Genomic DNA, 7,779 nt, shown 5'->3' on the forward strand with positions numbered 1-7,779 from the left:
ACAAAGGCAAGGGGTTTCAGGTTTCAGGTAAGCTAACTACTTACTTAATTTTAGTACTCACCTTTAAAAATAACACCGATATCTATTTTAATACACAACCTACGACACAACTCTTTGCCTTGATATTTTAATTAACAAGCTCAAAATCACTAAAACTCGCGGAAGACTAGATTCAACAACAATTTTACAACAATCTAATACAACAATTACTGTTAACAACAACAATTATTAACTATAGTTTATCAACATCCAGAAATAGTAGTCTCACTCATGTTGGTTATAAAGTTATAATAAATAGTTTACAATGAATTAACACGGTGTATTATTATAGACTTAAGTCAGAAATATTCCATTTTCATTCATAAATAAGTGGAAATACAAAATAATTTGGAGTGGATTCGCTCCATATTTCGCGACATTGACACTTTGAAACGGTGTTTCCATGTTGGCCACTTACAAAATCTTGTATTTTCGAATGCTGGCAACCGTAATTTCTTGCATTTCGGTTTTTAGCCTTTACCAGGCTGACATTTCAAAAATTACAATCAAATGTCAGTCTTACTCATCGAAAATAGAACACATGTTTGAAGTGTCGTATATGTGGAAAAATATAATATATCCTTTAGCCTAGTAGGTAGGTAGTTTTAGTTTAGTTTGTTTAGTCCTTAGTTTAATTTATTTTTGTTAGTTTTAATTTGTTTAATAAACTATTTTGTAGTAAAAAAAGAATTATTATAATTATAAAAGGTTCCAATTGTTGGATAAAGATAAAACGAATCAAGGGTATAAAAATAAGGGAATGGTACATACTTATAATTATTTTTATAGCTATCGCTGTCTTCAAGATGAGCGTACGCTTTTTCTTGAAAATTTTAAGGTCGTATGGGTTCAGAAATACCACGGACGACAGTTTATTCCACAGTTTAGCTGTGTGACGCAGGAAGTTTCTGGGGTAGCGCACAGTTGAAGATTCTAAGTGATTCGTTCAATTTTTAAAATGGTTAAAGGAAAAGTTGCAAATGCTGGATAACTTGTACCGATTATTACCTCTTGTACCGATATTTGCTGTAAAGATAACGATTAAACACGCCGTAAAAATTCTGAATACTCACCCGAGTATTTTCTCATAAAAAATAATATTCAAGTTTTTTCAACGCCTCTATACTGGCAACTCTGTTTTACGCAGGCGCGTCAGGTTCCCGGGTGCCGCCAGCTGTTCGAGTTTTGGCAGATTTATTGATCTGGGGACGGTGACCTTAATGCTGACAGATAACCAGATACACCTGAAGGTATTCATTAAACTTCATATGTCGGATAAAACTCAAGAAGTGGCCACTGTCTTAAATCGGGTACAGAATTCATTAGGTATAAATATTCATTTTTACCTTCAGATATCTCTTTTGTTGAGTTTTTGAGACATGTTCACATAGACGATAAAGTACGAGCGAAACGCACGCGTAAAAATGATAACAAAATGATATTTTCAGGTATAAAAATGTGCGTTCGAATTAACCTCCTAAATTCAACTGCTTCTATTCCTCCAATGCTAGAGCTGATCCCCAAGAGACGTTCGAATTTAATCAAAGAAAATGGCCTGCCGATTCCTGGCCGCCATAAAATAGGGCCAAATTCCTTTCCCGGTGGGAACTAATTACGGGAAACTTTTTGTGTGTTCCTTGGATTAACACTTTAGTTTTCTTTTAGTTGAGGAGCTGGAGAAATATTAAAGTTGGGTAACAAAAGTTATATTATAAGTCATGTTATGTTGATGTTTTTTCTCGTTATTTTATGAAGAAAAGGGGATCTTCTTTATTAGAAAAGCGATTCATAAATAAGTTTTTGGCAAAAATTTAATTTTTGGTACAAGCTTTTATCGCTGACTGTACTTTTCTTACGACAGACAACTAATACTCATCGAGACAATTCTAAAAACCCCTAATACAATTATGTTGCGTTGTTTCATCACAGAGTTCCTATGGCCACCTCCTGTCTCCATCATACATACAGCTCCTACGTACAGCTGCCAATTTTCATGACGCTACGATCCTTGGAAAATGGTTAAATTAGTTACCTTAGATTCCATTACATAGTTAGTTACATACAGGTCGACCTAATAAAAGCTTGTTAAAAAAGTTTGACTCCAACTGGTTGAATTAAAACAGAAGAGAATATAATAATAATTATTAGTTTCATACCCCTAATAAACTGTGGCATAACTAATGCCACTGTGGCGAGTATAATTGTTATATTGTTTTTTTAACATTTCTTTTAAGGCCATCTATCATATAATTATAGGTAGGATAGGGAGACAGTAATTGCTTACCATCAGGCGATATGTCTGCATTGGTTGCTTGTTTGCCCTCGTATATCATAATCATAATAATATTATTAAAAAAATCGTAGTAGTAAAAACTGGGGTTTGCGTTGTTTCATTACTAACGGAGTCTCTTGGGCCATCTTTTTAGATTTTTTAGGGTTCCGTGTCCAAAATTTGGTAACTGGCTGCCTAATTAGCTGTTCACCTCTTTGGCTGTATGTTAAGAACCATAATTGCTTACGTCAATTCGTGGGATTAGTTGCCAAGAGGACCCTAGACTCCCATGAGCCGTGACAAAAAGCCGGGATAACACGAGTAACGTGAGATGTCTACAGACACACCTGAAAGCAAAATTAATCAAACTACTCTATTTTTATTCTTCATTTCTTATCAAAGCTAAATGTCATTGAATAATAAAAGAATCCACGGCCCACGATAGTAAATACTATAGTAAAAAATAACATTGTGTTATTTAAGCTCTACTACAAATGCACCAAATCTGGTAAGGTCAAGGGCAGAGTGACTCAGGAGTGGAACAAGTGACTGTCGATCAGTAGTGCTCAGAGCGCAGTGTCTGCGCGCACGTACGCTTCGGTATGTTCCTTTGTTTTTGTTTTTGTTCTTAGCGTAATTTCTTGAATGATAATAACATGGTATTTTGGATCCTAAGTTTTGTGTATTTTGTAACTAAAAATTATTTCAATAATTCTGAGGTGAAATGGTGATGGTTTATTGCGATTTTATTTAGAAATTGGGTTCTTTATTTAATAATAATTCAGTGTTTAAAATGCTACGTTTAAAAATACGTATTTTATGAGTGCATTCTAATTGAAATTCAATTGAAACGGGTATATTTCCTGATACGTGACTAGAATGTGTTTTGCCAGTGTTATTATGTGAGATTTATAATACCTACCAGAAAAGGCGCGACGGGAAAACCGAACATTTGTTCCGTGTCTCGTGTTTTATTTTACTATAAAGTACTTTAAAGAACTACTTAATTCGGTATTAGGACGTTGAACTAACATACAATTTCCTATATTTACTCACTGAACGTTTAAAACTATCACGCATCTAATATTGATAAAACAGTACAAACCAGAGTTAAACTTTCAAATACTTTTGAACGCGACTTGTCACGATAGTTATATCCCTATTCGGAAAAGTAATTGAAGGTGGCAGATGTGTTTGGTGCATTGTTTCATTCGCTACAAATAATAATAATAATAATAAGCCCGCAGGGCAGCTTGTGGCGAGCTGTTGGGGAGTAACGACCCCACGGACCCGAGTGCTCCAGAGAGTCGGCCAGGGTCCGTCTCCGGCGTGTCATCGTCGGTCGGAGTGGACCCCAAGGGGACCCGCAGGACTCTCGGCTCTGGCTTGCCTTCATTGGCCGTCCAGAGAGTCGTTAGAGCTATATGCTCCAGGGGTGGAAGTGAAATTTGCGTAAGCGCGAGTTGGCACAGTGGCTGTTTACAGACACTGGGTAGAAAGCGGTGTACACCTCTCGACACCCCTGAGCCGCTCACAACGATGTTGCCCCTGGTCGTCTTTACGACGACAGTTTCAGGGGCCCATCTAGTCAGCGGCGAGTCACCACCTGCCTCGATAACGTGTGTTAGCATTGTTATGGCAGGTGTCCGGACTTCTTTACAATAGCCCAGTATCATTGTCCACCCAAACTTCAATCCATAGACCGATATACTGTTTACTTTTTCTACAATAGTCCCAATGCCTGCTGCGACCGGTTCATGAGTGTCTATTGTTGCACCTGTGAACGGGTTCCAGCAGGCGTTCTACATGACATCAAAGCTCTCCAAGGGGCCTCTACGTGTTGGATCTATATCCCCACGCAAGCCTATCAAAAGACCGGGATTTATAGGCCCATGATCCCAAAAAAGGAGATACAAATAATAATAATAATAATTTGAGCCTATATACGTCCCACTGCTGGGCACAGGCCTCCTCTCATGCGCGAGAGGGCTCGGGCTATAGTCCCCACGCTAGCCCAATGCGGATTGGGGACTTCACATACACCTTTGAATTTCTTCGCAAATGTATGCAGGTTTCCTCACGATGTTTTCCTTCACCGAAAAGCTAGTGGTAAATATCAAATGATATTTCGTACATAAGTTCCGAAAAACTCATTGGTACGAGCCAGGATTTGAACCCGCGACCTCCGGATTGAAAGTCGGGCGTCATATCCACTCGGCCACCACCGCTACAAATACAATTTTTTATTAATAACATCAAAGTTACAGGTCAATATGTCTCAATAATAGGTACAATAAGCTGAAAAGGAAGCTGAGAAGGTTAGCTGGAAGAGATCCCTTACAGGGATAAGTTCGCCCTTGTACCTTTATTTTTGTAAATATTATGTAAACCTGTGTTGTGTACAATAAAGTGATTACTACTACTACTACTACAATAGTACTTAAACCAAATAGGTATTTCAATGTCACAGAGTAATATACTTCATATAGATCTAATTCATATTAATTATTTATTCACAATTTGTATAACAAACAATCATTACATTATAAGTTAATACACCGTATGAGTATCTTAATAACCTAGACTATCGATGCAGACTGTACATAATATTACGTATACTCTGTACTAATTAGTGAACTCTGTTATAGTGTACTCTAATACATACAGTATACAAATTAGTGATAATTAGCATACCCAAATGAGAGTTCCATTGATCGATAAGGTAACACCTGAGGCATTGCTAATTGTTGAATCGGTTTGTTTGAGTGCTTGTACAATTACGGGAAACGTAGTAAATAGGTCACTTACTTTATCTACACACATGTCATTAGTGCTCTATAATGCGTTCAGAAACCGTAGGAAATGACCAGCTTTATTACAACCAATTTTACTATGAGAACATTCTTATCTGTGGTAGTAGGAAAATTTGTACTTTAATGTATATAACGTTATAGATTTTTGTTAGGTTATGAGTTTAAATTTGGAACAGCAGTCAAAACTCAAGTGGGTCTCTATTCTAGTATCCATAGATATTAAAACAGTTATCGATACGAAACGTCAATTTGGTATGTTTTTTTTAATATAAACCGCACGATATTTGATCTCGAGTGACATGAGAATAGGGACTTCATTCTTTGGATGGATGTGTGACATGCTTGAAAAAAATTTTCATTCACCACCATTTGACGTACAGTTTATCTTTTAATTCGTTTTAAGTATGTGTTCAGATAAAGTAGTGTATGTAGGTAAATGTACATAATTAGGCATTAAAACACTCGTGTGATCCTATTATGAAACTCACTAACGTTCGTTTCTTAAACCCACACTCGTATTTTAATGCCTCTCATTATGTAGCAGTCACATAAACTACTATTATTTAGTACGGGTATGTTCACATGTTAGGATATGACACCAAATGCCAAAGCTTTGTCATAGGTACTCTAATACGTTTTTACGTAAACGTAATAAGTTGCATTGGGGTAACTTTTGAAAATGGCAATATCTTAAAAATCGAATATAATGAGGTTCGGTCTCGGCAGACTGTTTTGTACAGAAAATTACAGTCAAGGTGTCTCCGTTTGGTTATATCCTCCAAGGAATATGAATTTAAATATAAAATTTATTTATATGCATTAAAAACGAATTATGTCACAACAACGGCGTTTTCTCAATATGACCCGTCCAACGCGAAACAAGTACCAGTCGGAAGGTCGGACCGAGGTAATTTCCTGCACCGGTAAATGATAATGAATAACATTTATTGATAAAGCAACTTCTTCTTATTTATAAAATTATACGTATACATACTCGTAAATGTGTCTGTTATCGTGTCGCATTTTTAGGGTTCCGTAGCCAAATGGCAAAAAACGGAACCCTTATAGATTCGTCATGTCTGTCTGTCTGTCTGTCCGTCTGTCCGTCTGTCTGTCCGTCCGTATGTCACAGCCACTTTTCTCCGAAACTATAAGAACTACAGTTGAAACTTGGTAACTAGATGTATTCTGTGAACCGCATTAAGATTTTCACACAAAAATAGAAAAAAAACAATAATTTTTTGGGGTTCCCCATACTTCGAACTGAAACTCAAAAATTTTTTTTTCATCAAACCCATACGTGTGGGGTATCAATGGATAGGTCTTCAAAAATGATATTGAGGTTTCTAATATCATTTTTTTCTAAACTGAATAGTTTGCGCGAGAGACACTTCCAAAGTGGTAAAATGTGTGTCCCCCCCCCCCCCTGCAACTTCTAAAATAAGAGAATGATAAAACTAAAAAAAATATATGATGTACATTACCATGTAAACTTCCACCGAAAATTGGTTTGAACGAGATCTAGTAAGTAGTTTTTTTTATACGTCTTAACCTCGTAAGTCCTGTGTTTTTCCAACAGCAGTAGTCATATCTGCCGGCTGTACTATACCAAGTACAAACCAAGAATAGTGCTTCAGACCGAAACAAAAAGATGTCGATTTTAGAGATTTTTTGAAGTGAGGTCTTATTTTCAGTATTTTTTATGATATGTTTATTATGTATAGCACCTCTTTAAGAAGGAAATTATTGAAAATATTTTGTACTTGAGTGAGTACATTGGGTTTTTACACAGTATAATAAAAAAAGTTAAAGGATTTATTTACTATTAAAATTAAATCATATATTTTCACTAAACATAACTAAAGTAAAATTTTTACTTTATTACAACATAACTAATTTTCTTTTTATAAAAAGGTGAATTAAAAAACCTCTTTTCATTATTTTAATACCATACTACATCCACGAAGGTTGGATTTGGGTGTTCAAAATCTGGACTAGATCTCCAGACCTACCCCTTGCACTTTGCCCACGTCGCGCCCTTGTGCACTTGTGCTTCTACCACGGTTACGCCCACCTCATTGACCACGAGCACTTTGTGCGTCTACACGTCCGCGTACTGCAACTTCTATTTCTCCATCTCCATATTCCGAAAACGAAGAAAAGTCCCTATTTGATTCTTGGTCGGGTTCAGATATAAACATATCTTCATTATCCTAGTCTTTGAAGTCATAGTTATTGAGAAGTTGTGATATTTGCTTTTCATCAAACGCTAGAATAAGAAAAAAAATACTTGTAAGTTAGACCGAACGTACTACCGTAAGTACAAATTATTTTGACCAATCACGACCCTCCTTAAATATACAGGTTTCTTTGAAATATTGTTTATTTTACAATATTTATAATTTCAATATACTAATACATTCGTATGACAACAGAAAAAACAAGTGATTACTTGAATATAAACCGATTATCTTACCTCGTGCTGGCCAGCGACCTGACTGTGTGGCCATCTTGCGAAAAAGTGACACTGACACTGACAGTTGACTTTACCTGTCAAACATGGCGAAATTGACCATAGAATATAGAATGAGAATGACCGTGTCAGTGTTGCCGTTGTAAAAAAACTACCCGGTAAATGGGGAATGAAAAATTTGT

General features: G+C 36.2%; 1 protein-coding gene across 1 annotated transcript in view; it reads right to left on the reverse strand.

Annotated features, from left to right (window-relative positions):
- The window catches only part of LOC134656941 (ras-like protein family member 10B), a 44,585-nt gene extending 44,168 nt beyond the window's left edge, over positions 1-417 (reverse strand). The window contains exon 1 of the mRNA XM_063512500.1: positions 62-417. The gene's annotated coding sequence lies outside the window, so the exon portion shown is untranslated. The remainder of the gene's footprint in view (positions 1-61) is intronic.
- Between the last annotated feature and the right edge of the window lie 7,362 nt (positions 418-7,779).

This window comes from Cydia amplana, chromosome 19 (assembly GCF_948474715.1).
Source record: "Cydia amplana chromosome 19, ilCydAmpl1.1, whole genome shotgun sequence".
NCBI classification, from domain to species: Eukaryota; Metazoa; Arthropoda; class Insecta; order Lepidoptera; family Tortricidae; genus Cydia; species Cydia amplana.